This window comes from Hordeum vulgare, chromosome 6H, assembly GCF_904849725.1.
Source record: "Hordeum vulgare subsp. vulgare chromosome 6H, MorexV3_pseudomolecules_assembly, whole genome shotgun sequence".
In the NCBI taxonomy this organism is placed as follows: domain Eukaryota; kingdom Viridiplantae; phylum Streptophyta; class Magnoliopsida; order Poales; family Poaceae; genus Hordeum; species Hordeum vulgare.
The window spans coordinates 135,069,740-135,077,556 of NC_058523.1; positions in this window are offsets into that span (position 1 = coordinate 135,069,740).

Genomic DNA, 7,817 nt, shown 5'->3' on the forward strand with positions numbered 1-7,817 from the left:
GCATTGACGTTGAATCCGCTCCAATTGCTTCAGAATCCCTGGTGGCAGATCCAGGCTGCATAAGAAGAAGAGGGGAACAACAGACAATGCTGACTTGACATATTGCAATCTGCCCCCCTGAGCAAGAAATGAGGAACTAGCACTGAGCCTTCTTTCCATTTCATCCACCAGAGGCATGAGGTCGATGATTCGGGGTTTAGTGGTTCCAACAGGCAGTCCCAGATATGTGAAGGGTAGAGTTCCCACTTTACAGCCAATGGAATCCGCCAGATCCTGTAGATGCTGAGAAGGAATGTTGACAGGTAAGAGTGCAGATTTGTGATAATTGACCTGTAGCCCACTAGACTGAGAGAAAAGCAAAAGCATTTCCTTAAGCTGCAACAATTGTGATTTGTCAGCTGGTAAGATGATGAGAGTATCATTAGCATATTGCACTATAGGGTAATCTTTATCATGAGTAGGAATAGGCAGCTGGATCAGTCCATCCACCCGCAGTTTATTCACCAGAGTTTGTAGAAAATCAGCAGCAATAGCAAACAGCAAAGGGGACAAAGGATCTCCCTGTCTGACACCTTTTTTGCACATGAACTTCTTCCCAGGCACACTGTTGATTAGAACTGAAGAAGATCCAGAGGCTAGAAGCTGCTTGACCCAAAGGATCCATCGATCATTAAAGCCCTTGGCTCGAAGAATCTGGAAGATGAATGCATGCTCCACAGAATCAAATGCCTTTTCAAAATCGAACTTAAGGATAACTATAGGTTTCTTGGATTGATGACATTGATGCAGGTACTCGAGAGTCCAGCCCACACAATCCTGAGTAGTCCTAGATTTGATAAAACCATATTGATTCTTGTGAAGACATTTAACAATCTGCAATTGTAGCCGATTGGCAAGCATTTTGGACAAAAATTTAAGACCCATGCCAGTAAAAGATATCGGTCTATAATCTCCCACCTGTTCAGGTGACCTGTTTTTGGGAAAGAGTGTAATATAGGAATAATTCATGTTTACTAGCTGAGCCTGACCAGCATGAAATTCAGCAGCAAGTTGATAAAACTCAGGGGAAATAATGTGCCAGCATTTTTTGAAAAAAAGTCCATTGAAACCATCAGGCCCAGGGGCTTTGTCAGTAGGCATATGATGCACAGTTTTATCCATCTCAGATTTGGAAAAGGGCTCTGTGAGAATGTCAAGACCCTGAACTTCCTCCAGTAGGGAGTCAAGGTCAAAAGCCATATTAATGCCAAGAGAAGTTCCCATTCGATCTTTGAAAGATGCCCAGAAGCATGCAGCAATTTGATCATGATCAGAGATAATAGACCCATCATTTAACTTGAGAGAGGCAATAGAATTCTTCCTGTACCTTTCAGTGGCCATAGCATGAAAGAATTTGGTATTTTCTTCACCAACCTTAATGAATCGAATAGTGGCCCTCTTCTTCCAGTATAAACATTGAAGGTGTAGTAGATGTTCCAAATGCAATTTAACAAGATTCCTGAAGTTAGCTTCCGGCCTGAATAAGTACCTCAGCTCTTCCAGCTCATCCAAGCATAGCACCACTTGGTTACATCTGGAAATAAGGTGCTTTAACTGAGACAGGGACGTCTGCCATTTCTTCAGAACCTGGCGAAGATGCTTCATCTTATCCATGATAATAGCAGAGATGTGAGTCTTTCGTGAAGGAATGAGCCACGATTGCTGCACACATTCCATGAAGCCCTCCATTTCAACCCAGTAGTTCTCAAAACGAAATAAGTTGCATTTGGGGATGGAGGTGTTGACAGTGACCACACAAGGCACATGATCAGATGCAATCTTTGCCAGAGGGAGCACTTGGGTGAGAGGATAAGAAGAGATCCAATTGGTGGATGTAAAGAACCAATCCAGCTGCTCCAGAAGAGGAGTGTCTTGCATATTGGACCAAGTGTAGGATCTACCTTTGATGGGAAGCTCCAATAGTCCCAAATGCCCAATAATTTCATTGAATATAAACATGTCATTTACATCAGCCCAGGGAGGTTTCTGTTGTCAGGGGATCTAATGAAATTAAAGTCCCCAAGAAGTAGCCAGTTAGCCCCAGTGGGTATATGAAGATTGTAAAGCCAACTCACAAAAAGGTCACGGGCCTCCCCATGACATGGTCCGTAGACATTAACCAAGGTCCAGGATTCACTTGTGTGCTTAGAGGTAAAGGAGGTGACTAAGCCATATGGGGTGCACTGTACTAAGTGACCAGTGAGAATCGATGAGTTCCAAAGGGTAATGAGGCCTCCTGATGCACCCCTGGAAGGGGAATAAGAAAATTGATCAAAACGTTAGGGGCAGAAACCTTTAACTGCTCGAAACTCAATAGACTGCATCTTTGTTTCCTGCAAACACACCACCGTAGCAAGGCTCTCATCGATTTTGTTACGGACTGCCCGTTGTCTATGATCCGAATTAAGGCCACGCACATTCCAGCAAAACACACGCCAACTCCTTGTGGAACGACTATCCATTGCAGATTAGAGATGTAGCAAAAGCAAGGCTATGTAATAGCCACTGCAACCGAAGTTTCAAGCACCAAACGACAGCAGAAGTTCGACAATACATAAAAACAGTACAATAGAAGCTTAATATGAGCGGATTAAACATCAGAAGATTTGGGCGCAGAGTCATCAGGATCTTCCATAAGACGATCCACCGTGAGCTTCTCCGGGGCAATGCCCAATGACTGCCCTACTTCTTGGAGTACTGGGATAGGAGTGGCCGGAGGTACATCTTCAGATTCCTGGGACGTTGAGGGCATAGGCTTGGCCTTCGGCTTCCTCTTCTTGGGGATGTGTGCAGGCAGCTCGTGCAGAGTTGGCTTGAAGCCATCGCGTTTGATTGAGCCACGAGTACATCGCCTCACCGAGGAGTCCACCATTGGGGTGGCCTTCTTGCGGGACCCCTTCTTGGACGGAGCAGGAGAGCGGAAGGATAAGTCCTCTGAAGAAGAAGTTGGGCTGATAGGGGTTACCTCCTGTATAAAGAGCGAGGCAGAAGCAGGGTCCGACAGTGAGGGTCCTGGAGTGTCAGCATCAAAAGCCACGTCCCAGGATCGCTTGGGGATCAGGATGGGCTCAAGGAGTGGCATCTGGAACTAGCGTGGTATATGCATAGCAGCAGCAGGGCCCATCAGATTCTCAAAAGAGCGTGTCCAGGACATCAGTGGGGGCAAGGGTGGCCCATATAAAACCCTAGGCACCTCAACAGTGATGTTGGACTGATCAGGTGGAGGGGCAGTGTATAGAACCATGGCCAGAGGGTTTGTTTCCTCCTCCTCCAGTCTAGGCTCTTCCGCCTCCAGCTCAGCCCCATTGGCCCGACCAGCAACAGGACCATCAACACCAGCCTCCAGCCCAGCATTGTCCGGGGCATCAGCCAGAACAGCAGCATCAGCATCTTCAACATCAATATTGGCGGCATCAGGGAGATGTAGGGGCAGCTCTGGGACGACCGGTTCCTCCACCATCTGACCCTCCTGTGGATCAAGGTCGACCAATTCATGAACCGAGTCCGAGGAGGAGGGACTTGGCTGATCAATCACCATTGATTCCTGGTCTTGAACAGGATCAACAACAGGCGCATCAGCGGGCGCAGCAGGTGCCGCAGCATGTTCCCAGCCTCCTCCGTCAACAGGTGGCTGACCCTAGTCTCCAGCCTCAGGATCGACAGGTGGCTGGCCCCAGCCACCTTCATCAGCATCCGCAGCAGCAGGCCCAGGATCTCCTGGGGCTAGTGGCACCGCATTCCATCCTAGAGCAGGATATGGGGGCAAAACAAATTGCAGATTGTCATGAACAAGTTGCCCAGGGAGTGGATGAGGGTTGCCATTGAGAGGCATCGGATCCTCATCATTGGGGAGAATCGCAGCAGCCGCCGTACCCAAAATGTACACAGGAGCAGACCAGGACACCCTTGCGCCACCCCAGGCCGAATATTCTGAGAAGCTGATACTTCGGGGTACTAGCCGGTCTTCGGGGAAAGCAGCAAAAACAATAGAGCGAACCAAATATGGGTCGTCTTGGACCCAATGATGAAACTCCCCGAAGGTGTTAACGGCCGCCCTGAGATCTTCAGTGTTACGGTAATCCAATGGCACCCCCAGAAGCATGAGGCAGCCCTGACGAAAACCCTCTTGGCCACGGAAGCCGAGACCGTGATCATGACGGATGAAGCGCACCACCGAGTTTGCAAGAGGCTGCGGTACCATGTGGACTGTAGCATAAATCTCCGCCGCATCCCGGAGCTCGAACAAACCTACTCCCTCAATCCAGGGCTGAGCAGAGCGGACATGGAATCCTTGATGTAGGAGAAGGGCAGCGACTTCCTGTCGTACCTGAATCACCTCATCAGCAGGCGGCGCTGGATGAACTGTGGCAATGACGAAGCGCTCGTGGCGCCGGGTGATGGGTACTGCCGGCGTGGTGAAAGTCCGGGGCAGCCGGTCGACCCCTCCATCAATGATGTTGTGACCAGGCGGGAGGAAGAACTCTGGATCAAGCTCGAAGTTTGCCATTGCTGGAGGTGGTGGCGGAGTGACGGGTGGTGTCGCCGAGGGAGTTCGAGGAGACGACGGTGATGAGACAGGACGGAACTGCTCGGCAGGGGTTGCTGTTTCGCCAAAAGTATCAGCAGTTCCCGAGATATCAGCGACAGGGGAGGTGGTGGGTCTCTTGCAGTTCCAAGTAAGACAATTATTACGCATAAAAGAGGCTCCTCTAGATCGTGCGCGGCCCACCATACTGTCAGAGTAGCCAGGCGAAGCCATACAGTTCACGGCTAGATGGCCCCGTGCGTTGCAAATAGAGCAAGAAAAGATATCCTCAACCATGCCATTAATAAGCTCGTCAAAGGCCATGTGGGCCTCTTGAGAAGAGGGAATATCCATCATGGATTGAGTATCAGGCCCAGAGGATGAAATAACCTTAGCAGGCTCATTAATAAGAGAGGAGATTTTTCCAGAATCCAGACTTGCCCCCGACAATGGGATTCCACTATTCTCGGCTGGATTAGCTGTATCCTTTTGCTGCGCCTGGGAAGTTCCAAAAATTTTGGCAGTTTGAAAATGTTCGCCGGAAGAACCGGGAGAGGAAACTTGGCAAGGAACGGTGCCAAACGTAATGTGCGGCGAGGCTACCGTCCACCGGAGTTCAGCCGACGGTGGTGCGGAGATAATCACACGTTTAGGGGTAGGCACCGAGTAACCAGCTTGCTCAAGAGTGACTAGTTCATCATGGGAAACAGGGTATCTATAACCCTTGCAAACCTCATATTGTTGTAGGGATGCAAAAGATAACTTCTTACGAACAGAAGATCCAGATTTGAGAGAAGACTTAAGAGGTCTGGAATGCATGGCCATCAGACCTAGAGAAGCCCTCCGCTTGGAGGGGCTCACAATAATCCACTCAGCATCACATTGCTTCTTCCAGAGAGCAAATTCCCGACGCCAATTAGGACCTCCATGTCCCCAAAGATGGAAGAAGCACTTAAAATTTGAGCATTTGAAAGAACGCAAGTCCAGAATATGAAAACCAACTTGCATGCATGAGACCTTGAAAGAGAAAACCGAATCCGTGATTTGAGAAACCCGAAACTCAATAGCCGAACCACCAATCACCGATTCCAGAGCGGCAGCCACAGTATCAGGCGATAGCTGGAACACGTGACGACCAAAAGAGATCACCATAATGAAGGGGCGACGATGCTTCATAGGATGCACCGTAAAACCCGAGTGGCGATAAACCTCCTGAGAGAAAGCCAATCCGTGCGAGAAATCCAGATCCAACGTGGAACCCCCCATGCAGGCCATGACCAGCCACGAGAGAATAGAGAAGGTTCACCTGAGCAGATGGGCGGCAAGGGTGGATGAGATTCCGGCTAGAATTCCAGATCGCCATTGAGTCGCTGCCCGGGGAGGTGGGAGGGAGACGCCATATCTTTTCATGCATCATCTTGTTTGCATATGATTGTTATTGATTGTTGCCATTCATTTCGGTAGGCTCCGCACCCCCGGATTCCACCGAATATCCGTCTGACGGATATTGTCCCTCCTCTGAGCAACAAGGCAAGCAACCATTTTGATCATCCCGATAAATCCCATGTTCTTGCTCCTGCACTTGTTTATTGCATTAGGATCAAATGTTTCAACTGCTTTTGCCACGTTAGTTGAACCCACTTCCTTTGCATGACCTATCCTTGTCACAGTAAATAGCCGAACCTTGCAACCTAGCATACCTGGTAGTTGCTTGAGCCATGATGTGCCTTATCCTGCTATGCATGCTATGCTTAGAGTTGTGTATGGTCTGTCATCTGGGAGATGAACAGAATTGTGAGAATGCGTTCGGTAAGCAAAGGTTGTGTGTTGAATCTGATTTGGTAAAGGTACCGGTGAAAGGCTGTGTAGGAGTACATGGCGGGTTGTTTCATTGGAACCGTCCTTAGGAACTGAGTTCCGTGTATGTAATCCAAGACTAGATACTACCACATGCTGGGCCCTGAAATATGACCCCGCTCGGCCTATTAATCGCTTAGTACTCGGTCCAGGAGTTGCAAGTAGTTTCTGGTGTTTATAGTAATGCTGGAGGCCGTGCATGGTGCTGACCTGAGAGGTGGGCCGTGATGCGGTAGGCAGTGGCACGGTGTACCAAGTGGCACCCCGATGGTGGGCTTGGGAACCCTGCGCACATCGTTTGAGGCCGTGGCGGAAACCTCGGCCGGACTTCCGTACGGTTTACTCTCAGATAGGCGATAAACCTGGACTAGGTACTAGTGTGGTTAACGGTCGTGGCCGACTCCCTCGCTGGGCTTCCGCTTGAAGGTTGCCGAGGTGCATGACGTGCACATGGCGATAAGTGGCGAGAGTGTGTGTGACGAAGTACACCCCTGCAGGGTTATGATCTATTCGAATAGCTGCGTCCGCGGATATGGACTACTTGGAGACATATGTTGTTCATAGATAACTTCAATGGCTACTCATAAAATTGTCAAGATAAGTGTGAGTGTTATGGACGGCATTTCCGTATGGAGACGGAATGATTCCACGATGGTGTATTGTTGTGGTGTTAGTGGACTCGTGTGCGAGAAATCAAGTTGTCAAAATTATTTAAAAATGCAAGTTGTCTAGCCACGAGTCAAATGCTGGCTTTCCGCATGAAACCCCACCATACCTTATTGATACATTGCATGAGTAGATAGTTATCCTAAAGTCTTGCTGAGTACCTTCGTACTCATGTTTGCTTAATAAATGTTGCAGAGGTTGCTAATGACCCTAATGGAGGGTTCTTCGTAGACATCGACGACGACGAGTAGCTGGTGTCCCAGCTATGATCTGGCCCTACGTTGGATCTATAGTATAGTCAGGCCATGTGCCCCTTTAGTTGCACCTGTCTGTACTCAGACAGTTCTAAACTCTTCCGCTGGCTTGTAACTGAATGACTGCTATTATGGGTCGTGAGACCCTTAATGTGTAATATTATGTGTGTGGCTCTTCCGAGCCTCTTAAATAAAACTTGTATGTTTATGGTTATGTTGTGATGCCATCGATGTATCTATACATATCGGTATGCCATGCGTACGTGTGTCGTACTCGATATGTATGGGGTTCGATTACCTAGTCGTGAACTTTAGTAGCACTCCTCACAAGGAAATGCCCCTTTGTGATCCAACGAGCCATGGTAGTTCGCTACTGCTCCGGACACATTGGTTGACCGGCATGTGTCCTTCTTAGCTGTTGTGTCTGTCCCCTTTGGGGAAATGTCATGCGATGTAATGGAGTCCTTGTAGCTTGC